The sequence below is a fragment of the Acomys russatus genome, chromosome 26, assembly GCF_903995435.1.
Source record: "Acomys russatus chromosome 26, mAcoRus1.1, whole genome shotgun sequence".
Taxonomy (NCBI): domain Eukaryota; kingdom Metazoa; phylum Chordata; class Mammalia; order Rodentia; family Muridae; genus Acomys; species Acomys russatus.
In genome coordinates, this window is record NC_067162.1 from 814232 (window position 1) to 839813 (window position 25582).

Sequence of the window (25582 nt, forward strand, 5' to 3'; positions counted from 1 at the left end):
AAATGATAGAAGCTTTGACAGAGGAAAATAATCACTCAAAGAAACACAGGAAAATACATTCAAACAGATGTAGGAATTGAATAAATCCTATAACAAATTGTAGGAAAATAGTTCCAAAGAGATGAAGGAATTTAATAACTCCTACAAAGAACTAGAGGAAAATAAAGCCAAAGAGATGAAGGAATTGAATAACTCCTACAAAGAACTAGAGGAAAATAAAGCCAAAGAGATGAAGGAGTTGAATAAATCCTATAAAGAATTATAGAAAAATTCAAATGGGAGAAAGAAATGAATAAGACTATCCAAGACCTAAAGAGGGAATTAGAAGCAAAAAAGAAAACACAGGCTGAGCCAACCTTAGAGTTAGAAAACATAGGAAAGAGAATAGGAGCTATCGACACAAGCTACACAAATTAAATACAAGAGATAGAAGAGAGAATCTCAAGTGTGGAAGATACAATCAAAGTTATTGATACATCAGTTAAAAAAACATTAAAACTAAAAAGTTACTGACACAAAACACCCAAGAAATCTGGGACACTATGAAAAGATCAAACCTAAAAATAATAGGGATAGAAAGAGAAGACACCAGTTCCAAGGCCCAGAAAATATTTTCAACAAAATCATAGAAGAAAACTCCCCCAACCTAAAGAAAGAAATGCTCATAAACATACAAGAAGCCACAGGATTCCAAATAGATTCAATCAGAAAAGAAAATCCTCCCTCTGCATTATAACCAAAACATTAAGTGTACAGAACAAAGAAAGAATATTCAAAGCTACAATATAAAAAGGTCAAGTCACATATAATGAAAAACCCATCAGAATTACACCTGATTTCTCAACAGACAACGAAGCTAGAAGGGCCTGGATGGAATCATGCAAACTTAAGACACCACAGATGTCAACCCAGACTACTATACATAACAAAATTATCAATCACCATAGAAAGAGAAAACAAGATATTCCATGAAAACAAAAACAAAAACAAAAACAAAACCAAGTTTAATCAGTACCTAACCACAAATACAGTCCTAGAGAAGGTACTAGAAGGAAAACTCTAACCCAAGTATGCTAACTACACCCAGGAAAACACTGGTAATAAATGATTCCACATCCACAAGTCCAAAGCACAGAAACACACACACACACACACACACACACACACACACACACACACACACACACACTCTACCACCACCAACATCTAAACAAAAGGAACTAACAGCCACTGGTCATTAATATCACTTAATATCAATGGCCTCAGCTCCCCAGTAAAAAGACAAACTGACAGAATGGATGTGAAAATAGGATCCATGACTCTGTTGCATACAAGAAACACACCTCAGCAAAAAGGATAAACATTGCCTTAGAGTAAAGGGGTGGAGTACTGTATTCCAAGCAAACAGACCAAAGAAGCCAGCTGGAATACCCATTCTAGTATCTGATAAAATAGACTTCCAATCAAAACTAATAAAAAGAGATGGAGAAGGTCACTACATCTTCATCAATGGAAAAATACACCAAGATGATGTCTCAATTTGAACATTTCTGCCGCAAATGCGGCATCACCCACATTTGTAAAATAAAAGTTACTTAAACCTAACCCACACTTTGAACCCCACACATTAATAGTGGGAGCCCTCAACACCCTTCTTTCCTCAATAGACAGACCATCAAGATAAAAGTCAAAGAAGCCAAATCCATACAATTAAGCACCAACAAATCAAATCACTCAATTAAAAATGGAGTACAGTGGAGGATGATGCAGGCTATCCAGATGAGATCTGAAGGCTGTGTTCATACACACACCTGTGGGAGAGGAAGTACCCTTCTGTCAGAGTCCTAGGGGAAGTGAAGAGGGAAGAAGAGGGCTCTAAGGTGGGTATAGAAAAACAAATGTAAGGGGGATAACAATCAGGATGTAATCTGAATAAATTATAATAAATATTTTAAAATGAAGCACAGAGCTAAACAGAAAATTTCCTAATGGTCAAGAGGCACTTACAGAAATGTTGAACATCCTTAGACATCAGGGAAATGCAAATCAAAATGACTCTGAAGTTCCATCTTGTACCCATCAGAATGGCTAAGATCCAAAACTCAAGTAACAGCATATGCTGCCAGATGTAGAGCAAAGGTAACGCTCTTCCATTGTTGGTGGGGGTGCAAACTTGTACAACCACTTTGGAAATCATTCTGGTGATTTCTCAGAAAGTTGGGAATAGTTCAAGACCCATCTATACCATTTCTGGCCATGTATCTAAAAGAAGCTCCACTATACCACAAGGACACTTGCTCAACCTCATTTTCTAAATTAACAAAAAACCTGCTTTATGAGCTTCTCTCAGCCATAAATCTTTTGTTCAGCCCATTAGCAGTATAGACAGATATACTTCATTTATCATTTTCTATGAATTAATAAATTTGAATATCTATAAACCTTATGATTTTGGATTTGATCTATCAGGACTCAATTATAAGCAACACTGAAATTACTATTATCATCCTCTCTTCCTTATTACCCCTTAAACTGGAAAGTTTTTTAAATCCCTATTTATAGTTGTAAATTACCTAGCTTTATTTTATTCTTATTTGCTTTCCTCAATTCTCCACCTATATTTGATATCCTGTATGAATGATACCAGAGTACACAGTCACTGCACACTGTATGAATGCACTTCAGGATAATAGACATAGCCGTGTGTGTGTGTGTGTGTGTGTGTGTGTGTGTGTGTGTGTATGTTCAATATTCTCCTGTAGCCACCGTATTGCTTTCTTTACCATGACTTTGGCCAAGTATATTGATAAGTCAAATAAATACATGGACAAAACTGAGAGGAACTGGATTTCATTGCCACCTTATGGAAGACAACTACTGAGAGTATTTACACCTCAATATCTGCTTGGCAAATATGGGATATATATATTTTCTTTATACATGCATATTAAATGTTTGCTTAGCCTTTTAGACATAGTTTTAAATTAAAATATAAATGGCTTGGAGGAGTGTTATTAAGTTATAATGTGCTCTTTTTGTTGTTTCTTTAATATTCCTCTACAACTTTATTGTTAGAGTTTAACATATTTATTTTAGAATATCTTATTAACTTCCATGTTTGTTAGTTTCATTTTTATATATCTCTTCTCACTAAACAATCCCCCCTTTATTTCCTGTTCCTTTCAGTAGCTCCCATTGCTTTTCTGTTTCTCTCCTGTGGTCTTTGTTTCTGAAATGCTGTTCCTAGTTATCCCACTTGAGCTGTCTTATTCTGGTTGGTTTTCTCTCATATATACTTCTATTGTTCCTTTAAATTCCTTTTGGAGTCTCTGTCATGTGTACTTGTAGAAACTTTTTTCTTTGCCATGCTTTGAATGTAAGGAAATTATTCTGCTTTTAACTCACTGCTTTCAAAATGATTATGTGTAAAATTTAAGCACAAATTTTTTTTATATTTTTATACAAATCTATTTTCATGCACTTTCTGGGGAAGAAGGGAAGAAGGGAAGGTAAGTGCATACATTGTAGCTTCAGAGCACTGGGCTTCCCTTTTCTGTTATTTGTGTTTAGATGTTCAGTGGGAGCATCCTTATCTCTCAAGTATTTTATTCCTTCTTCATTTCCCTGTGTGTGTGTGTGTGTGTGTGTGTGTGTGTGTGTGTGTGTGTGTTGGTGCAAATTGGACCTAGAGCCTCTTGTGTGCTAGAAAACCACCCTAGCACTGAGCCAAATCACTAGCTCTTATCCTCTCATCATTCCAACTCTTCTTTGCTATTTTGACTGCTTTGTCTGTTCTGCTATTTTGATAGCCTATCTAGTTGGCACGAGACTTAGACTGAAAGGGTCATGTGTGTTGATTTGTTAGTTTGGATCACTCTTGGGGTGGACTTGGGGTCCCTTAAGTCTCTAATGAACTGGCTTTATTTCACTGGCTAGTACATGTGCAGACCTTGTAAATCTCGTACATGTACTCAATGTATTTGTGGTGCTCTATGGGGGTCATTTGGTTTTAGGGGGCCAGATTTCCCAAGGATTGCCTCTACTACTTTACACAGCTCTTGTCAAACAGAAGTAATAGGCATGGCTAGCCTTCACTATGTTTTAAAAACAGTTATTTATTTATTAACTTTACATCCCAGTCATAGCACCCTCCCTCCCCACCTCCCTTCTCTATTCCTCTGAAAAGGGGAGCATACTAACCACTCACTGCAGCTCAAGTCACATTAAGACTGAGTCCATCCTCTTCCCCTGTAGCCTGACAAGGCAGTACCTTCAGGGGGCAAGTAATCAAAAAACAGGCAACAGAGTTCATGTCAGAGACAGACCCTGCTACCCTTACTAGTGGACCCACAGGAAGCCAGGGTTACCCATTGGCTACATATATATAGCAGACCTAGGTCCAGTCCATGCATGGTCTTGGTTGGTGCTTCAGAGTCCACAGACTGCTCTGGACCCTGGTTGGCTGGCTCTGTTGGTCTTCTTATGGAACTATTGTCACCTCTAGATTCTTTTATCCTTTCCCTAATTTTTCCACTAGATTACCTATGCTTCACCCAATGTTTTGCTATGAGTCTCAGCATCTGTTTCAAACTGCTGCTCCATGGAACATCACAGAAGATAGCTCCAATAGGCTCCTGTCTAAAAGCATAGCAGAGTAGCATGAACAGTGTCAGGGGATGGCTCTTTTCCATGGGGTGGGTCTTGGGTTGGCCTAGACACTGGTTGGACATTCCCTCAATCTCTGCTCTGTGTTCTTTCTTTCTTTCTTTCTTTCTTTCTTTCTTTCTTTCTTTCTTTCTTTTTTATAAAACAGGATCATATTTATTTTTCATACTTTAAATTTGAGAACAAAATAAAATAAACAAAAATATACAATACCAAACTCTGTTATTATCTGGAAGTGGACTTTCCTGCTTTAAGGCAGAAAGACACGATAGAAGAGATTCTTGACCTGAGCCTAGAGCCAGGTAGATTAAGGCTGCTAGGGAGACACAGGAAAACTATACCATGGGCATGGCCTTCCTAGGGGTCCTTTTATCTACTTCTTTTATGCTAGAGTCATCCTCAGCACTCACAAGTAGGGATATCTCATCAAGAACAGCAGCACTGGGCTCCTCTGCTGTTCCTTCATCTTCATCATTGCTCAAGCCTGGTTTAATCATACCATAGATGTGGTTGGAGTGGCATTCAGGATCCTCAAATGAGAAACCAAAGGATAGCAGAGCAGTTTCAAACAGCAGCACCACCAGTACCTTGACAGCTTTGTTATTTTTGTCTGCTTTAGTATTCTGATGCAGGGTCTCCACAATAGGGTGGTCAGGATTGATCTCTAGGTGATTTTGGCTACCATAAAGGCCATTGTAGAGTTGTCTCTCAGTGCCTGAGCCTTCATGTTCTGCTTCATGTTAGTTGTCCAGCCATACATGTTTGTCACAATGCAGCAGGGTGAAGAGACAAGGCTATTGGAGACTGTCACCTTTTTAATCTTCTAATCCAAGATTTTCCTCATGAGCTTGCAGAGATTTTCTAACTTTGCCTTACTCTCCTCCATTTTCTTCTTCTCTTTCTCATCCTCTGTTAGCTCCAGGCCCTCATTAGTCACCAAGATCAGGCTCTTTCCATCAAATTCCTTGAGTTGCTGCATGTAGTATTTGTCAACAGGGTGTCATTACACCACCTTAAAGCCATGTTTCTGCACATGCTCCACAAAGGAAGAGTTGGCTGCCTGATCTTTGCTCTCAACAGTGATATAGTAGATGGATTTCAGTGTCTCCTTCATAAGAGATATGTACTCTGACAGGGAAGTCATCTCATCTCCAGACTGAGAGGTATGATAGCAAAGAAGTTCAGAGAGGCAGTGCTGCTTAGTGGAATCTGCATGGATTCCAAGCTTTAAATTCCTGGAGAATGCCTCATAAAATTCTTGTAGTTTTCTGTCTTCAGCCAACTCAGAAATGAGCTGTAGGTACTTCTTGACAATGACTTTCAGGGATTTGCTCTGCCAGAGCATTTCTCAGATGTTCAGGGGCAAGCCCTCAGAGTCAGCCACATGATGGATACAATTTAAGTATTAAGTTATCAGCTCATCACAGCTGTCCATGATGAACACACAATGGTCAAACAGTTTGGTGGTGTTGCTCTTGTTCTCAAAAACTGTCAAAGGGAGCTCGCCAAGGAATTCCCTGAATTCTGTCTGCCTGCCCTTCTACAGAGACGTGCTTGACTGTCAAGTGGTCTTCCTAGTCATTGGTGAGGCTCTGATAGAATTCACCATATTCCTCTTGAGTAATGTCATTAGGGTTTCTGGTCCAAATAAACTTCATCTTATTCAATTCTTTCTGATCAATGTATTTCTTCCTAATCTTTTTTCTTTGTCTTTGTTACTGTCATCCTGCTCATCTCATTCCACACTTTCAATCTTAGGCTTCTCATCATCATCCTTATCTTCCTTCTCTTTCTCACCTTTATCTTCTTCTGCCTCATGATCACTGCTCTCTTTCATTCTTTCTCCAAGTAGAGGGTTATGGGATAGCCTATGAACTTGGAATATTTTTTCATCACTTCCTTGACCCTCCATTCGTCTTTTTTCTTTCTCTTTTCTTTTTATTATTAATTTATTCTTGTTACATCTCAAGGGTTATCCCATCCCTTGTATCCTCCCATTCTTCCCTCCCTCCCATTTCCCCTTATTCCCCTTCCCTATGATTGTTCCTGAGGGGGATTACCTCCCCCTGTATATGCTCATAGGGTATCAAGTCTCTTCTTGGTAACCTGCTGTCCTTCCTCTGAGTGCCACCAGGTCTCCCCCTCCAGGGGACATGGTCAAATGTGAGGCACCAGAGAATGTGAGAAAGTCATATCCCACACTCCACTCAACTGTGGAGAATGTTCTGACTATTGGCTGGATCTGGGTAGGGGTTTAAAGTTTACTGCCTGTATTGTCCCTGGCTGGTGCCTTAGTTTGAGCAGGACCCCTGGGCCCAAATCTGCCTTTCATAATGTTCTACTTGTAGGTTTCTAGGATCCTCTGGATCCTTCTAATTTGCTATTCTCCCATGCTTCTCTCATCTAGAGTCCAAATAGGATGTTCTCCCCTCTGTCCCAGTTTCCTGGTAAGTGAAGACTTTCGTGAGACATGCCCCTTGGGCTAGTATGCAGATATACGTGAGTCTATACCGTTTGAGTCTTTCTGCTTCTGGATTAACTCACTCATTGTGATCATTTCTAGCTCAATCCACTTATCCAAATATTTCAGGATTTCTTGTTTTTAATAGCTGAGTAGTATTCCATAGTGTATATGTACCATATTTTCTTTATCCATTCTTCTATTGATGGGCACTTAGGATGTTTCCATGTTCTGGCTATTATGAATAAGGCTGCTATGAACATGGCTGAGCAAATTTCCTTGTTGTGTGCTGGAGCATCTTCTGGGTATATTCCAAGGAGTGGAATAGCTGGGTCTTGAGGAAGCCCTATTCCCATTTTTCTGAGATAGTACCAGAATAGATTTCCAAAGTGGCTGTACTAGTTTGCATTCCCACCAGCAATGAAGGAGTGTTCCTCTCTCCCTACGTCCTCGCCAGCATGTGGTGTCGCTTGAATTTTTGATCTTAGCTATTCTGATGGGTGTAAGATGGAATCTCAGAGTTGTTTTGATTTGCATTTTCCTGATGACCAAAGAGGTTGAGCATTTATTTAAATGTTTCTCAGCCATTTGATATTCCTCTGTTGAGAATTCTGTTTAGTTCTGAGCCCCATTTCTCAATTGGGTTATTCGGTTTGGTGGTATTTAATTTCTTGAGTTCTTTATAGATTTTGGCTATTAGACCGTTGTCAGATGTAGGGTTGGTGAACATCTTTTCCCAGTCTGTAGGCTGTTGCTTTGTTCTCTTGACAGTGTCTCTTGCCTTACAGAAGCTTCTCAGCCTCATGAGGTCCCATTTATTAATGGTTGACATTAAGGCCTGGGCCGTTGGTGTTCTGTTCAGGAAGTTGTCTCCTGTGCCAATATGTTCCAGGCTCTTCCCCACTTTTTCTTCTAAGTGACTTAGTGTCTCTGGTTTTATGTTGAGGTCTTTAATCCACTTGGATTTGAGTTTTGTGCAAAGTGACAAATATCATTCCAGTTGCATTTTTTTACACATAGACCTCCAGTTAGATCAGCACCATTTGTTGAAGATGCTATCCTTTTTCCATTGAATGGATTTGGCTTCTTTATCAAAAATCAAGTGACCATATGTGTGTGGATTCATATCTGGGTCTTCGATTTGATTCCACTGATCAACCAGCCTGTTGCTGTGCCAGTACCATGCTGTTTTAATAACTATTGCTTTATAGTACAGTTTGAGATCAGGTATGGAGATTCCTCCAGAGCACCTTTTATTGTACAAGATTGTTTTAGCTATTCTGGGTTTTTTGTTTTTCCATATGAAGTTCAGAATTGAACTTTCAATGTCTTTAAAAAAAATTGTGTAGGTATTTTGATAGGGATTGCATTGAATCTGTAGATTGCTTTTGGTAGGATGGCCATTTTTACTATGTTAATTCTCCCGATCCATGAGCAAGGAAGATCATTCCATCTTCTCATGTTATCTTCAATCTCTTTCTTCAGAGTTTTGAAATTTTTTTCAAACAAGTCCTTCACTTGCATAGTTAGAGTAACTTCTATATATTTTATATTGCTTGTGGCTAATGTGAAGGGAGTGGCTTTCCTAATTCCTTCATCTGAAATCTTGTCATTTGTGTATAGGAAGGCTACAGACTTTTTTGAGTTAATTTTGTATCCAGCCAATTTGCTGAAGGTGTTTATCAGCTTTAGGAGTTCTCTGGTGGAATTTTGAGGGTCATTTATGTACACTATCATATCATCTGTAAATAGGGATAATTTGACTTCCTCCTTTCCCATTTGGATACCCTTGATCTCCTTTTGTTGTCTTATTGCTCTGGCTAGAACTTCGAGTACTATATTGAAGAGATATGGAGAGAGTGGGCAACTTTGACTTATTCCTGATTTTAGAGGAATTTCCTTGAGTATCTCACCATTTACTTTGATTTTGGCTATTGTTTTGCTGCATATAGCCTTTATTATGATGAGGAAAGTGCCTTGTATGCCTGATCTCTCTAAAACTTTAAACATGAATGGGTGTTGGATTTTATCAAATGTTTTCTCTGCATCTAAGGAGATGATCATGTGGTTTTTTATTTTCCATTTGTTCATATGATGGATTACATTGATGGATTTCCGTATATTAAACCATCCCTGCATGCCTGGAATGAAGCCTACTTGGTCATGATGAATGATATCTTCGATGTGTTCTTGTATTCGTTTTGCAAGTATTTTATTTAGTATTTTTACATCGATGTTCATAAGAGAAATTGGTCTGAAATTCTCGTTCTTTGTTGACTTTTTGTGAGGTTTAGGTATCAATGAGACTATAGCCTCATAGAATGAATTTGGTAATTTTCCATCCATTTCCATCTTTTGGAGTAGCTTGAACAGTATCGGTATTAGCTTGCCCTTGAAGGTCTGGTAGAATTCTGCACTGAAATCATCTGGCACTGGGCTTTTTTTGGGTAGGAGACTATCAATGATTGCTTCTATTTCTGCAGCGGAAATGGGACTGTTTAGCTTGTTTATCTGTTCTTCACTCAACTTCGGCAAGTGAAACTGATCAAGAAAATTATCCATTTCCCTTAGATTTTCAAATGTTGTGGCGTATATGCCTTCAAAGTAGGATCTTATCATTCTTTGCATTTCTTCAGTGTCTGTTGTTATGTTTCCCTTTTCATTTCTGATTTTGTTGATTTCAATACTGTCTCTCTGCCTTTCAGTTGGTTTGGCTAACGGTCTGTGTATCTTCTTAATTATCATAAAGAACCAGCTCTTGGTTTTGTTGATTCTTTGGACTGTTTTCTTAGTTTCTAATTTGTTAATTTCAGCCCTGAGTTTGATTATTTCCAGATGTCTACACCTTTTGGGTGTTTCTGCTCCTTTTTTTTCTAGGGCTTCCAGTTGTGTCCTTAAGGTGCTTATGTGCGATGCTTCCAATTTCTTTTTAAAGGCACTTAGTGCTATGAATTTTCCTCTTAGCACTGCTTTCAATGTATCCCACAAATTTGGGTATGTTTTTTCTTCATTTTCATTGAATTTCAGAAACTCCTTGATTTCTTTCTTTACTTCTTTCCTGGCACAGGTGTTATTTAGCAGAGAGTATTAGGTTTCCACGTACGTGTAGGCTTTTTGTCATTTCTGTTGTTGTTGAATTGGAGCTTAAGAGCATGGTGATCTGAGAGGATAAAAGGTATTATTTCAATCCTCTTGTATGTATTGAGGCTTGCTTTGTGACCTACGATGTGATCAATTTTGGAGAAGGTTCCATGGGGTGCAGAGAAGAAGGTATATTCTTTCTTGTTTGAGTGAAAGGTTCTATAGATATCTGTTAGATCCATTTGACCCATGGCATTTGTCGATGATGTTATTTCTCGACTTAGTTTCTGTTTCAATGACCTACCCTTCAGTGAGAGTGGGGTTTTGAAGTCTCCCACTATTATTGTGTGGAGATTGATGTGTGATTTAAGCTTTTTTAGCATATCTTTTACAAATGTGGGAGCCCTTGTATTGGGAGCATAGATGTTCAGAATTGTGATGTCATCTTGGTTGACTTTACCTTTGGTGAGTATGAAGTGTCCTTCCACATCACTTTTGAATAATTTTGGTTGAAAGTCTATTTTGTTCGATATTAAAATGGCTACGCCTGCTTGCTTCTTGTGACCATTTGCTTGGAATATTTTTCCAACCTTTTACCTGAGGTAATGCCTATCGTTATGGTGAGATGTGTTTCTTGAATGCAGAAGAATGTTGGATCTTGTTCATGCATCCATTCAGTTGGTCTGTGTCTTTTTATTGGAGAATTGAGACCATTGATGTTGAGAGATATTAATGACCAGTGACTGTTAAGAGTCTTAATTTTGATGTTGTTTCCAGTCAAGCGTTTGTGTAGTTGTGCTTTTGCCATGGAATAGTTATATATTTCCTGAGTAGTTTTGGTTGAAGCTTGACCCTTTGGGATGGAGTTTTCCTTCTAGTACCTTCTGTAAAGCTGGATTTGTGGATAGGTACTGTTTGAATTTGTTTTTGTCATGGAATATTTTTTTTTCTCCATCAATGGTTATTGGTAGTTTTGCTGGGTAAAGTAGTCTGTCCTGGCATCTGTGGTCTCTTAGGGTTTGCAGGATCTCTGTCCAGGCCCTTCTGGCTTTTATGGTCTCTGCTGAGAAGTCGGGTGTAATTCTAATAGGTTTGCCATTAAATGTTATTTGGCCCTTGTCCCTTGCCGTTTTTAATATTTTTTCTTTGTTCTATATGTTTTGTGTTATGATTATTATGTGACGGGCAGTTTTTCTTCTCTGGTCAATTCTGTTTGGTGTTCTGTAGGCCTCTTGTATGTTTATAGGCATCACTTTTTTTAGATTGGGGAAAGTTTCTTCTATGATTTTGTTGAGAATACTTTCTGGGCCTTGGAGTCTGATATCTTCTCTTTCTTCAATGCCTATTATCCTCAGATTTCTTCTTTTCATGGTGTCCTTGGTTTCTTGAATGATTTGTGCCAGGAGTTTTCCAGATTTGGCATTTTCTTTAATGTTTGCCTCAAGATCCGTGATTGTATCTTATAGACCTGAGGTTCATTCTTCTATCTCTTGGATTCTGTTAGAAAAGCTCACCTCTGTGTTGCTCGCCTTCTTCTCTGAGGTCTCACGTTCTTGTTTTTCTTCTGTCTGTGTGTTTATCATTGAATCCATTTTCATCTTTAGCTCTTGAACTGATTTTTTGATTTCTTTCATCTGATTGTTTGTATATTCCTGAGTTTCTTCCATTGCCTCTTTATAGGTCTTCAGAGCTTGAACCCTTTTATTTATTTCTTTCATGTGGTTGTTTGCATTTTTCTGAAAAATTTCCAGTTCCACTCTATGTGCTTCTTTTATGTCTGTTATCTGTTTGGCTGCATTTTCCTACATTTGATTACAAATTTTATTTGTTTCTTCCATTATCATCCTCATTACTAAGGATTTGAGGTCATTTTCTTGTATTTCCATTGTATTTGAGTTCTCTGGGTTGTTTTCTTTGGGATAGCTGGAAACTGGAGACGCCATGTTGTTTTGGGTTTTTTTGTGTACGCTTTTACGCTGTCCTTTAGACATCTTGTCATGTTTGTTTTTGTTGGGTAGCTTCCAGATTTGGATGGAGGGAGTCTGATGATAGATTCACTTGTTTTCTCATGATTTCCCTAGGCTGGGAGCTCAAAGCTTCACTGGTGTGGATGTTAGGAGGTTAGCCCTGTTGTTCTGGTCTCTCACAGCCAGTGAACTTCAGCCTCCCTGTGTTGTGGGTCCTGCAATTGTTCTGGGTCTCTGAAGGAGCGTTTGGTCAGGCCACGGTATCCACAGCCTTCTGTGTCCCCTGCCAAGTCCAGCTAGGAACACTGGGCCTGAACCACGGGCCGAACTCAGCTAGATTCTCAGGGCCTTAACCGTCTGCCAAGCTCAGCTAGGGATTCTGGGCACAAAATGCCCATAGGGTCCAGCCAGAATTTTTGGGCTGGGACTGCACACCTAGGTCAGCTAGCGGTTTTTGGCTCAAAGTGTGTGCTGTGGTCAGTTATTGACTTAGGGCGCGAACTGTCTGCCAAGCTCAGCCAGGAATTCTGGATTCAAACTGCACACTGTGTCCAAAAAGAGTCTTAGATCCAGGACCTTGCCTAAAGCTCAGCTAGAGTAACTGGGTCCAATCTATCTGCCATATACAATTAGGGACTCTGGCCTCAATCTGCACGCCGAGTTCCACTTGAGTCTCCGGGGTGGAATTGTGCTCCAAGCTCAGCCAGGGACTCTGGAGTCACACTGTGCGCTGAGTTCAGCCCGGGACTCTAGGCCTATCGTGCATGGATAGTCCAGCTAGGTCTTAGGGCCCACAAGCCTGTGGGCATAGCTCAGCTAGAGTCTCTCAGCCCAATCTGTCCGGCAAGTCCAGCTAGGGCCTCTGGGCTGAATCTACATCCTGACCTCAGCCTGTGTCAGCACCCCAGCTCTGCTCACCGAGCTAAGCTAGTGTCTCGGGCAGAACTGTTTGCTGAGCTGAACCAGCGCCTCTGGTGGATCCGAGCACTCTGCCCAGCCTGTGCCACAGCAGGAGAACTGTGGGTGTACTGAGCTGGTGCCTAGGGTGGAACTGAGTGCTCCACCCAGCCTGCATCACAGCAGGAGAACTGCGGCTGCACTGAGCCAGTGCCTCCAGTGGAACTGAGTGCTCTGCCCAGCTTGCATCACAGCAGGAGAACTGCGGCTGCGCTGAACTAGCACCGCTGGTGGAACCAAGCACAGCATGGGAGCTGTGGGTGTGCTGAGGTAGTGCCTCGGGCTTGCTTGCTGAGCTGAGCTAGCGTCTCCATGGCACTGAGCACTGAACTGAACCCAGGGCTCTGGGGCCAAACTGTTCGCCGAGCCCAGTCTGGGTCCCAAGGCACCACGTGACCCAAATCCTGCCCAGAGTCCCCTCTCCCACAGCAACTCCCCCCGGCCACCACACCAATCGCCTCCACTGGAAGGCTCTGAGCTGCAAACCTCAGCTACTGCCGCTGTTGCTGCTGGTGCCGCTGCTGCTGCCTCTGCCGCCGCTGCTCCGATCTGAGAAAATCTGCCCTCCTCCCATGTGCAGGGGCACGCAGGTCCTCTGCACCCTGGTCCTTCTGAACCATGGAGCCATCCCGCTGCCATGGTGTGGGGACCTCGGTGTTCCTGTCTCAGAAATCTGTGCAATTCCCTGAATTGTTCACTGGATCCTTCAAACACGGTCCACACTGCTCGCCGCCATCTTGGATCTCAACCCTCCATTCTTTTAAGTACTCTGTCTGGCCTTCTTTGAGGTGAGGAATCACCTTCGTACCTTGATACCTTGAATAATGGGCTCACCATGGTCTGCATGAACTATGTAGGAGCCATCAGTAGAAGACTCCCAGGCATACTGCTCCTCATAATTGTACTTTCTGATCACAATCACACTCTCTGCCAGTGGAAAGGCAGAATAGAATCCAATATCAAACTGCCTAATCATGGAGATGTCTGCACCAGCCTGGAGAGCCTCCATGAATGCTTTTTTGCCAGACTTCGCAATAGTTCCCAAGTTATTTATGAGGTCATCCTTGGTCATGACAACACCTGTGTCCACCCAAGTCAGCATGCAGTCCTGAGGATTAGGGATAATGTTAATTTTCAGCTCTTTGACACTTCCCAACTTGGAAGCATCTGTTAGGCTCTCATACTGAATCTTGTCCAAGGAATCAGAAGCAATAGAGATCAATTCAGAGAAAAATTTCTTTGTTTGAGAAGGAAGTGTTGCCAAGCATGGTGGCTCATGCCTTTAATCCCAGCACTTGGGAGGCAGAGGCAGGCAGATTGCTATGAGTTTGAGACCAGCCTGGTATACAAAGTGAGTCCAGGACAGCCAAAGCTAACACAGAGAAACACTGTCTTGAAAAACCAAAGAGAAAGAGAAAGTGATAGAGAGAATGAATTATTGATGATGAGGGGCATGAGCTGAGTGATTTCTGCCTGAAAGACAAAGGTCCTCACCTCTTCTCCCTGGCGCGCTTCCTCAGACATCTTGACAGAAAAGCCAAGTACAGAGCAGGGTGTACCAAGACTACATCCAACTTGCAAGGCAAGCCTAGGTTGTGCAGGGGTGACTCAAGAGAACTTATCTGTTCTATCTTTATCCTTGCATAACTTGTAGGCAGGGTAAATTTTGCATCAAAGTTTTTGTGGGTGGGTTGGTGTTCTCTTCCATTAGTAGACTTGTCTAGTGAAAACGTGTTGTCTTCAGACTTCACGGCCCGTGTTACTAGAAGTCTCAGCTATACTCCCCCTCATATCATCCAATAGGCCTATTCTGACAAGCCTCCAGCTTGTCACTGAGATGGCTCCACCACAGGTTTTCTTTTCTCTGTAGACCTTCTTTCTTCCTGCCTCTGCTCTCCACAGGTCTGATCTCTACACTTATCTGCCTCTGACTTCCTGTTCACATCTGGGTCCCTCTCTTCACACACTACCTCTGTCTATTCTATTTCCCCTTCTGAATTAAACTTAAGCATCCTTCCTTGGGTCCTTCTTGCTATTTATCTTCTTTTGGTCTGTGCATTGTAGTATGTTTAACCTGTACTAAATGGCCAAAATCCACTTAGAAGTGAGTACATGCCATGAGTATCTTTCTGGGTCTGGGTTAACTCACTTAGGATGATCATTTCTAGTTTCATCCATTTTCCTGGAATTTTCATGATTTCCTTGTTTTTAATGGCTTAGTAGTAGTCTATTATGTAAATTACTATAGTTTCTTTTTCCATTCTTCAGTTGAAGGACATCTAGGTTGTTTCCAGATTCTGGCTACTATGAATAAAGTTACTATGACTATAATTGAGCAAATGTCCTTGTTCTGTAGTATATCATTTTGGGGTGTATCACCAGGATTGTTATAGCTGAATCTTGATGTAGAAGTATTCCCAGTTTTCTGAGAAAGTGCCAGATTGATTTATAAAGTGGTTGTACAAGTTTGCACTCCCACCAGCAATGGTGGAGTTTTTCCCTTTCTCCACATCCTCACCAGCATGTGATATCACTTGACATTAGGTCTTAACCACTCTGACAGGTAGAAGATAAAATCTCAGAGTAGTTTTTATTTGCATTTCCCTGATGATTAAGGAAGTTGAGCATTTCTTTCATGCTTCTTGGTCATTCAAGATTTCTCTGTTAAAAATACTCCTGATTGTGTCATGGTTCTTCTTGTTATAGGTAATCTATTATATATGTGTAATAATATAAATGTATATGTAAAAAATGAAAATTAAAAATAAAACAAAATAAACAACAAAAAAGAATACTCTGGTTAGCTCTGTGATCCATTTTTTAATTGGGTTATTTGTTTCTTGGTGATAAGTGGAATGAGCTAATTGACAATGAAACTATAATATATAAATACAGATTTATGGGAAGCAGCACAGGAAAGCAAGGGAAGGGAAACCATATGCTGATGGTATTTGGAAGAGGGGAAGGAGAGAAGACAAGGAGATGGGAAAACAGCAAGTGCAAGGGCAGGCAAAAGAACAAAAGGGGATCCTTGAATCAAAATGCTGGTTTATATAATGAGTCTCTGGGAGAGGCAAAGCCCTACCACTAGGTAGAGAGCAGGCCATGCCAGCCATGCCATGTGGTAAGGCCTAACACTTGGTGCTTAATGTTTTGTGTTCTTTATATATATATTGGATATTAGACCTTTGTCAGGTGTAGATTTGGTGAAGACATATTCTGAATCTGTAGATTGCCTTTCATTCCATTGACAGTGTTCTTTGCCAATACAGAAGATTTTAAGTTTCAAGAGTCCCATTTATTAATTATTGATCTTTGGGCCTGAGCTGTTGATGTTCTGTTCAGGAAGTTGTCTCCTGTGCCAATGAGTTCAAGGCTCTTCCCCACTTTCTATTTTAATAGATTTAGTGTATCTGGTTTTATATTGAGGTTTTTGATCCACTTGTACTTGAGTTTTGTGCAAGGTGATCAATATTGATCTATTTGCACTTTTCTATTGTAGCAGTTTGACCAGAAGCATTTGTTGAAGATGTTTTCTTTTTTCCATTGTATTGTTTTTGCTTCTTTGTCAAAAATCAAGTGTCCATAGGTGTGCAGATTTATTTCCATTGATTCAATTCCATTGATCAACTCATCTATTTATATTCCAGTACCATGCAGTTTTTTTTTATTACTAGTGCTCTTCAGTAAAGCTTTAAGTAAGGAATGGATCAACCTGCAGAAGTTCTATTATTGTATAAGATTGCTTTAGCTATTCTGAGTTTTTTTTTCCATATGAAGTTGAGAATTGTTCTTTCACAGTATATAAGGTTGGTATTTTGATGGGTATTGCATTGCATCTGTAGATTGCTTTTGGTAAGATGGCCATTTTTATATATTTTAATCCTACCAATCCATGAGCATGGGAGATCTTTCTATCTGATATCATCTTGATTTTTTTCTTCAGAGATTTGAAATTCTTTTCATACAGTTCTTTGACTTGCTTTGTGAGAATAACACCAAGATATTTTATATTACTTGAGGATATTGTGAATGGTATGGCTTCTCTAATTTCTTTTTCCACCTATTTGCCCTTTGTACACAGGAAGTCTGCTTTTTAAAAAAAATATTAATCTTGTGTCCTGCTACTTTGCTGAAGGAGTTTATCAGCTGTAGGAATTCTCTGGTGGAATTTTTGGGTCATTTACATATACTATTGTATCATCTGCTAATAGTCATACTTTGACTTCTTCCTTCCTGATTTGTATACCCTTAATCTCCTTTAGTTTTCTTATTGCTCTATCTAGATCTTCTAGTATTACGTTGAAGGAATTTGGAGACAGTGGACAGCCTTGGTTCTGATTTCAGTGGGATTGCATTGAGTTTCTCTCCATTTAATTTGATGTTGGCTATCAGCTTGATGTATATAGCTTTTTATTATGTTTTGGTATGTGTCTTGTTTTGCTGATCTCTCTAAGACTTTTTATCATGAAGGAATGCTGAATTTTGTCATAGGCTCTTTCTGAATCTAATGAAATGATCATGTGATCTTTTTATTTCAATTTGTTTACATGGTGGATTACATTGATGGATTCTCATATGTTAACTATTCCTGCATCTCTGGGATGAATCCTACTTCATCATGGTTGGTGATGCATTTGATATGTTCTGGAATTTGGTTTGTGAGTATTTTATTGAGTATTTTTGCATCAATGCTCATGAATGAAGTTGGTTTGAAATTCTATTTCTCTGTTGAGTCTTTGTGTGGTTTACATATCAGGGTGACTGGCTTCATAGAATGAGTTTGGTAACATTCCTTCTATTTCTGTTTTGTGGAATAGCTTGAGGAGTATTGGTATTAGTTCTTTGAAAGTCTGGTAGAATTTTGAGCTAAAACCATCTGGCCATGGGCTCTTCCTGTTGGGGGAATTTTGGTGACTGCTTCAATTTCCTTAGGATTATAAAGCTGTTTAAACTGTTTACCTGATCTTGTTAACTTTGGTAGATGAAATCTATCAAGAAAATCAATTTCCTTCAGATTTTTCCAATGTTTTGGAATACAGGCCTTTGAGGTAATATCTAATGATTTTTTTTATTTCTTCAGTGTTTGTTGTTATATTCCCTTTTCATTTCTGATTTTGTTTCTCTGGGTACTGTTTCTCTGCCTTTTAGTTAGTTGTGGATAAGGGTTTGTCTCTCTTGTTGATTTTCTCAAAGAACTTGCTCTTGCTTTCTTTGATTCTTTGTCTTGTTCTCTTTGTTTCTAATATACTGATTTCAGCGTTGAGTTTGATTATTTCCTGTTGTCTACTCCATTTGGGTGTGTTTGCTTCTTTCTTTATTTCTCCTAAGTCTTTCAGGTAAGCTGTTGAGTTGCTAATATGGCATGTCTCCAAATTATTAATGAAGATACTTAGTGTTATGAAAATTCCTCTTAGAACTGCTTTCATTGTGTTCCATAAGTTTGGGTATGTTGTGCCTTCATTTTCATTTATTTTAGGAACTCTAATTTCTTTCATTTCTGGCCATTGAGCAGAGAGTTGTTCAGTTTCCATGAGTGTGTAGGCTTTTTGTTATTTCTGTTGTTTTTGAGGTCTAGTTTTAACCCATGGTGCTCAGATAAGGAACAATGGGTTAATTCAATATTCTTGTATCTGTTGAGGCTTGCTTTTTGACCAAGTATATGGTTAATTTGGAGATTCTTCTGTGTGGTGCTGAGAAGAAAATATATTCTTTTCTGTTTGGTAAAAAAGTTCTTTAAACATCTATTACATCCATTTGATTCATGACCTCTGTTAGTTTCATTATTTTTCTATTTATTTTCTCTCTTGATGATATGTCCATTGGGGAAAGTGGGCGGTTAAAATATCCCGCTATAAGTGTCTGAGGACAGATGTGTGAGTTAAGCTTTAATAAAGTATCTTTTACAAATGGACTTATTCTTGTATTTGTGGCATAGATTTTCAATATTGACATGTCTTCTTGCTTAAGTTTTCCTTTGATGAGAATAAAGTGTCCTTCTGCACCTCTCTTGAATAATTTTGGTTGAACCTCTATTTTATTAGATACTACATATTAGGATGACTACTCCAGCTTGCTTCTTGGTTTCTGGATGACTTCAGCACAAGCCTTTCTGGCTCTTATGGTCTCTGTTAAGAAGTCAGGAGTAATTATGATGGGTCTGAGTTCATATGTTACTTGATCTTTTTTTCTATTGATTTTAGGGATTTGTTTTGTAGATTTAGTGTTTTGATTATTATATGGTGGGAGGAATTTCTTTTTCTGGTCTAGCCTATTTTGTGTTCTGTAGGCCTCTTGTATGTTCAAGGGTATCTCTTTCTTTAGGCTGGTGAAATTTTCTATGGTATTCTTGAAAAGTTTTCTTGTTCTTGGAACCTGGCATCTTCCTTTTCATCTACTCCTATAATCTTGAGGTTATGCCTTCTCATGGTGTCCCTGATTTCTTTGATGCTTTGCATCATGAAATTTTCTGTTTTAATATTTTCTTTGAGAGATGTATTAATTTATTCTATTGTATCTTCAGCTCCTGAGATTCTCTCCTCCATCTGTTGAATTCTGTTGTTTATACTTTTCTGTTCGATTCCTGCTTTCTTCTCTAATTGTTACATTTGGAGGGTTTTCTTGACTGGTATTTTCTTAATTGTTTCAAATTCCATTTTCATGTCTTGAACTTCTTGACTCATTTCCTTTGCCTGTTTGATTGTGGTTTCCTGTTTCTCCTCGATGCTCTCTATTCGTTTGTTTGTATTTTTTTTTTTTTTTGCTGTAATTTTTGGAAAGATCTATTTGCTTTCTCTTTATAATGCTCAAATAATTGTATAAACATAGCTTTAAGTTCACTTTACTAAGATTCAGCTGCATCAGAGTATCTGCTGTTGTCTGGGTTTTCTGGTAGAGTCATGTTGTCCTGATTTTTGTTGTTTTTTTTCTTACCCTTTCCTTTAGACATCTGATGAGGGGGTTTGGGATTTATAAGCTGACAGTAGTCATGGGGATGAGTACCTTTGGATGTCAACTGCTTCATTTACTAGATTGAAAGACATTGTCCTCCTGGAGCTAGATTTGTCTATGTTCTGCCACCTATGATCCAGGATTTAGTACAGTTCCTTTGCCTTCTTGTTCTCTTCAGAGAAATCAGCCACAGAGTAGAACATGGCTTAGAGGACAAAATGATGTGTTGTTTCCGCTGTGTTGATCTTTTGTTCTACAGGGGGCCTACCCTGCTCCAGTACTCAGAAGAGCGTAGAGTGCTTGGAGATGGTGAGTCCCAACCCTGTGGAAATGGGAGTAGGGGTGGGAATGTTTTCTTATCTTCAGTCTGAGAAGTCTCCAAACTGTGATTTGGATCAGTAGCATGTTCAGTCATGGGTGTTGTTGAGCCTCCGAACCTCTGTTCTCCAGGAGGAGTGAAGAAAGCACCCATGCCTTAAATGCTTCACAGTATACCCAAACAGTACCAGCAGCTGGGAGAACAGAATAAAACATGAACATAATAGGAACATTGTAAATTCAAGCAAATCAAAAGAGAGTGTGCCCTGCCCAGGAACAAGGCCTTGTGTGATAAGTGAGTATCTAATCATAGTGGGGCCCTCGTCACCTTTGAACTTGATGAAAGGGGGTCTTATTTTTACTTTTATACTGGGTGACAGACTCTGCCTCCCTGTGCTGATGGCCTTGTTTCCCAGATTGAATTAGATTTTATATATTACTGGTTCTTACCTTTCTGGCCCCAGTGCAATTCTCATTCTTCATTGCCATTTACAGTCCTCTCAATTTAGACCCATCTGTGAAGTTAATTTCAGTGCTGTTTATTTTTTTCTTTCAAATTACTAATGAAGATAAAACATTTGATTGAATTGGACTTTGCAGCTATTCCTGGGAAATTCCATGGAGGCCAACTGTTGTTCCCTGTAATCATCTGTAAATCAAGCATGGTCAGTAGTTCCCAAGGACATTGAGTTTATGTTTGTGTTCCTTTAAGTTTAATTTTTCACAAAGACTCTACTCATTAACAAGCTTTAGTCTTCAGTATATATGAAAATATTTAATCGCACTAGTAAAGCCAAGCTATACAAAGAAAGACATTATTGGGGAGAATTTGTAGTTATCCATGATTGAACTTGTAAACTTTTTAAAAGACAGAACCTACTGCTAATTAAATGAGTTGAAAGTAATATTTCTAATTGAATGTAGAAACCAATATGACAATTGCACATCAAGATTCAGTGGGGAGCTTGCCTTCTAAAAGTGTTGAAAATTTATCATACAAATATGGTTCAAAGGCACTAAAATATTTCATGTTAATAAATGAAAATTACCTAAATTTAACAACAGTGGAAGAGTTACTGAATAAGTTATGGTGAATCACTTTAACAACTGGAAAGAGATGGATAGGTAGAAGAATGCCCATTGTTGAAAGCTATAATTATTGTTATGACTACTATATCAAACATTTTGCTCCTCCTCCATGATACTAGCTATGTTATTAATGAGAAACCCAGTTCCTAGTGTATTCTGTAATAATTATCAGCAAATGAAATTAGAAACAACATGTAAGTTAGCAGATGCTTGATTGTATTTTACTACATGTCTTCATTACTCTTCTGGTCATTGTGACATAATATGTGAAAAAACAAATTAATCAAAAAAATGGGTAGAGCTGTGTGCTGTATCCCTGGCTCCATTTTCCAGCCATTGTTCCACCAGCTTTCACTAGGACTGTTGTCCCAGGACCATCTGGGACAGATTCTTTACCATCCATCTCCTCTGGAATCACCTAGGGCACTCTTAGATGCCCTGATATACTTTTGTTGTCTGACCTTCACCAGGGTTGCTGAACCAGTGATATCAAGGCCTGCTGAACTAGACATGCTGCACCAGAAACAACCATGGGCTCACCAGAAACACTCAGGAACAACCAGATGGCTAAAGGCCAGGTTAAAAACATAATCAACAAGAGCCAGGACAATGTGGATTCTTCAAAGCAAGCCCAGGATATTCTATCAAAACTGAAGGACTAGAAGTTGACCTTAAACTCAATCTTATAAAGATGATAGAGGCATTTAAAGAGGAAAAGAATCCCTTAAAGAAATAAATGAAAAACCAAACAGGTGAAGGAAATGAATAAAACTGTACAACACAGGAATATGTAAGAAACAGCAATAAAGAAAACACAGAGAAATCTTGAGGTGAAAAACCCATGGATGAGGGCAGAATAACAGAAGCAAACATTACTAATGGAATCCAACAGTCAGAAGAAAGAAGATGTAGATGATAGAATAAAAGAAACTGGCACATCAGTAAAAGAAAACGTTACATCTAATAAAGTGGTGACACAAAACATCCAGGAAATCTCAAACACTATGAAGAGACCTAACTAAGACTAATAGGAATAGAAATAGAAGAAGGCAGAGTCCAAGCTTCAAGGACCAGAAAATATCTTCAACAAAATCATAGAAGAAAAATTCCCTAACCTAAAGAAAAGGATGCCTATAAACCTAAAAGAAGCATAGAGAACACCAAATAGATTGGACTGGAAAAGAAAATCCTCCTTCCATATAATAATCAAACACACTAGCTACAGAAAAGCTGAAAGGGGTAAAGACCAAGAACATACAAATGGAGATATATCAAAATTTCATTTGACTTCTCAAGACAGATTCTAAAATGTAGAAGGGTCTGAACAGATGTTTTGCAGCTTCTAAAGACTAAATATACCACCCTATCCTACCATACTCAGAAAAGCTCTCAATCTCCATAGAGGGAGAAAGCAACGCATTCCAAGACAAAACCAAATTAAAACTATATCTATTCTGAAATCCAGCCCTACAGAAAATACTAGAAAGAAAGTCTAGCTCATCCAAGAAAACACAGGAAATAAATAATTGCACACCAGCAAAAACAAAAGAATGGAAACACATACACACACCTTCACCACCACCACCACCACCACCACCACCACCACCACCACCACCATCAACAGAACAGGAATTGACCATCATTGGTCATTAATATCTTAATATCTCTTGACATCAATGAGCTTAGTTCTCTAATAAAAAGACACAGGCTAACAAAATTGGCCCATCATTCTGCTACATACAAGGAATACACCTCAGCAACAAAGAGACATTACCTCACAGTAAAGGACTGGAAATAGCATTTCCAAGCAAACAGGACCCAAGAAGAAATGTGGAATAGCCATTCTAATATCTAATAAAATAATTTCAAGCAAAATTAATCAAAAGGATGGTGGAAGATATTTCATACTCTTCAAAGGAAAAGTCTACCAAGAATACTTTTATGTCAATTCTGAATATCTATGCCAAAATTGTGAGAGTTCTCACATTAGTTAAAAAAATTACTAAAGCTTAAGTAACACATTGAAACACACATATTTATAGCAAGAGACTTCAACAACACATTCACACCAATGGACATGCAATAGAGACAGAAACTAAACAGAGAAACCATGAAACTAACAGATGTTATGAATCAAATTGACCAAACAGATATTTACTGAACATTTTACCAAAACACAAAAAGACTATACAATCTTCCCAGCAACTCACAGACCTTCTGCAAAATTGACTACGTAGTTGGACATAAAGCAAGCCTCAACACATAGAAGAAAATGGCAATAACTCCATGTATCTTATCAGACCACCTTGGAATAAAGCTGGACTTCAATGGCAACAAAACAATACAAAGCACACTGGAAACTCAATGAACTGAGTTTCTCTACTGCATGACCATTGGGTCAAGAAAGGAATAAAGAAATAAATTACTTTCTAGAATATAATGAAAATGAATGCACAACATACCCAAAGTTATGAGACACAATGAAAGTAGTGCTAAGAGGAAAGTTCATAGCACTAATGTCTTCATTAGATCTCATACTAGAAATTTAAAAGCATACCTGAAAGATCTAGAAGAAAAAGAAGCAAACATACCCAAGAAGAATAGGTGGCAGGAAATAATTAAATAATTAAACTCAGGGCTAAAATCAATAAATTAGAAGCAAAGAGTGTAATATAAAGAATCAACAGAACAGAAAAACCTGTAGCCAAACTAACTAAAAGGAGAGAGACAATATCCAAATTAATAGAATCAGAACTGAAAAGGACGGCATAACTACAGATACTGAGGAAGTCCAAAGATGCATCATGTCTTATTTCAAAATCTTGTCCCCACAAAATTAAAAATTCTAAATGAAATGGAAGCTTTTTCAGATAGATACAAGTTATAACAGTTAAATCAAGATCAGGGAAACTATTTGAATAGTCCTATAACCCCTGAAGAAATAGAAGCAGTCATTAAAAATCTCCCAACCCAAAAAAAAAAAAAAAAAAAAAAAAAAAAAAAAAAAAAATGCCCAAGGCCAGATGGTTCTAGTGCAGAATTATACCAGACTTCCAAAGAAGAGCTAATATCATTACTCCTCAACTATTCCACAAAACAGAAATAGAAGGAACATTGCCAAACTCATTTATTCTATGAGGTCACAGTCACCTTGATACCTAAACTGCATAAAGAGCCAATGAAGAAAGAGAATTTTAGACCAATTTCCCTTATGAACATTGATGCAGAAACACTCAATAAAATACTCATAAACCAAATTCAAAAATACATCAAATATAAAAACCACCATGATGAAAGTTGGCTTCATTCAAGGAATGCAGAGATGGTTCAATATATGAAAATCCATCAATGTAATCTAACAAATAAACTGAAAAAAATGATTATCTCATTAGATGCCAAACAATCATTTGACAAAATACAATACCACTTTATGTTAAAAGTCTTCAGGTGAACTGACATACAAGGTACATAACTATACATGATAAAGTCAACATTATGGAAGTCAATAGCCAACATCAAATTAAGAAGAGAAAAACTTAAAAAAATTACACCAATATAAGAAACAAGACATGGCTACCCACTCTATCCTCATCTATTGAATATAGTTCTTAAAGTCCTAGCTAAAGCAGTAAGACACCTAAGGGAATACAAATTAGAAAGGAAAACAGTAAAAGTATTGCTATTCACATATGATATAATATGCATAAATCACCCAAAATTCTACCAGGAAACTCTTGCAACTAATAACCACCTTCAGCACTGTGATTGGATTCAAAATTAAATTAGTAGCCCTTCTTTATATAAGCAATAAATGGGCTAAGAAAGAAATGTGGGAAATAAGACCTTTACAATAGCCACAAATAATATAAAATATCTTGGTATAACTCTAATCAAGCAAGTGAAAGGCCTGTATGCAAGGCTCTGATGTAAGAAATCAATGACAATATCAGAAGATGGAAAGATCTTCCATGCCCATGAATCTGAAGAATTAACATAGTAAAAGTGGATATCTTAAGAAAAGCAATCTACAGATTCAATGCAATTCCCATCAATATTCCAACACTATTTTTTACAGGCTTGGAAAGAACAACTC

At 38.5% G+C, this 25582-nt stretch overlaps 1 pseudogene; it reads right to left on the reverse strand.

Moving 5' to 3' along the window:
- The window catches only part of LOC127209620 (heat shock protein HSP 90-beta-like), a 30087-nt pseudogene extending 15432 nt beyond the window's left edge, over positions 1-14655 (reverse strand).
- Positions 14656-25582: the final 10927 nt, after the last annotated feature.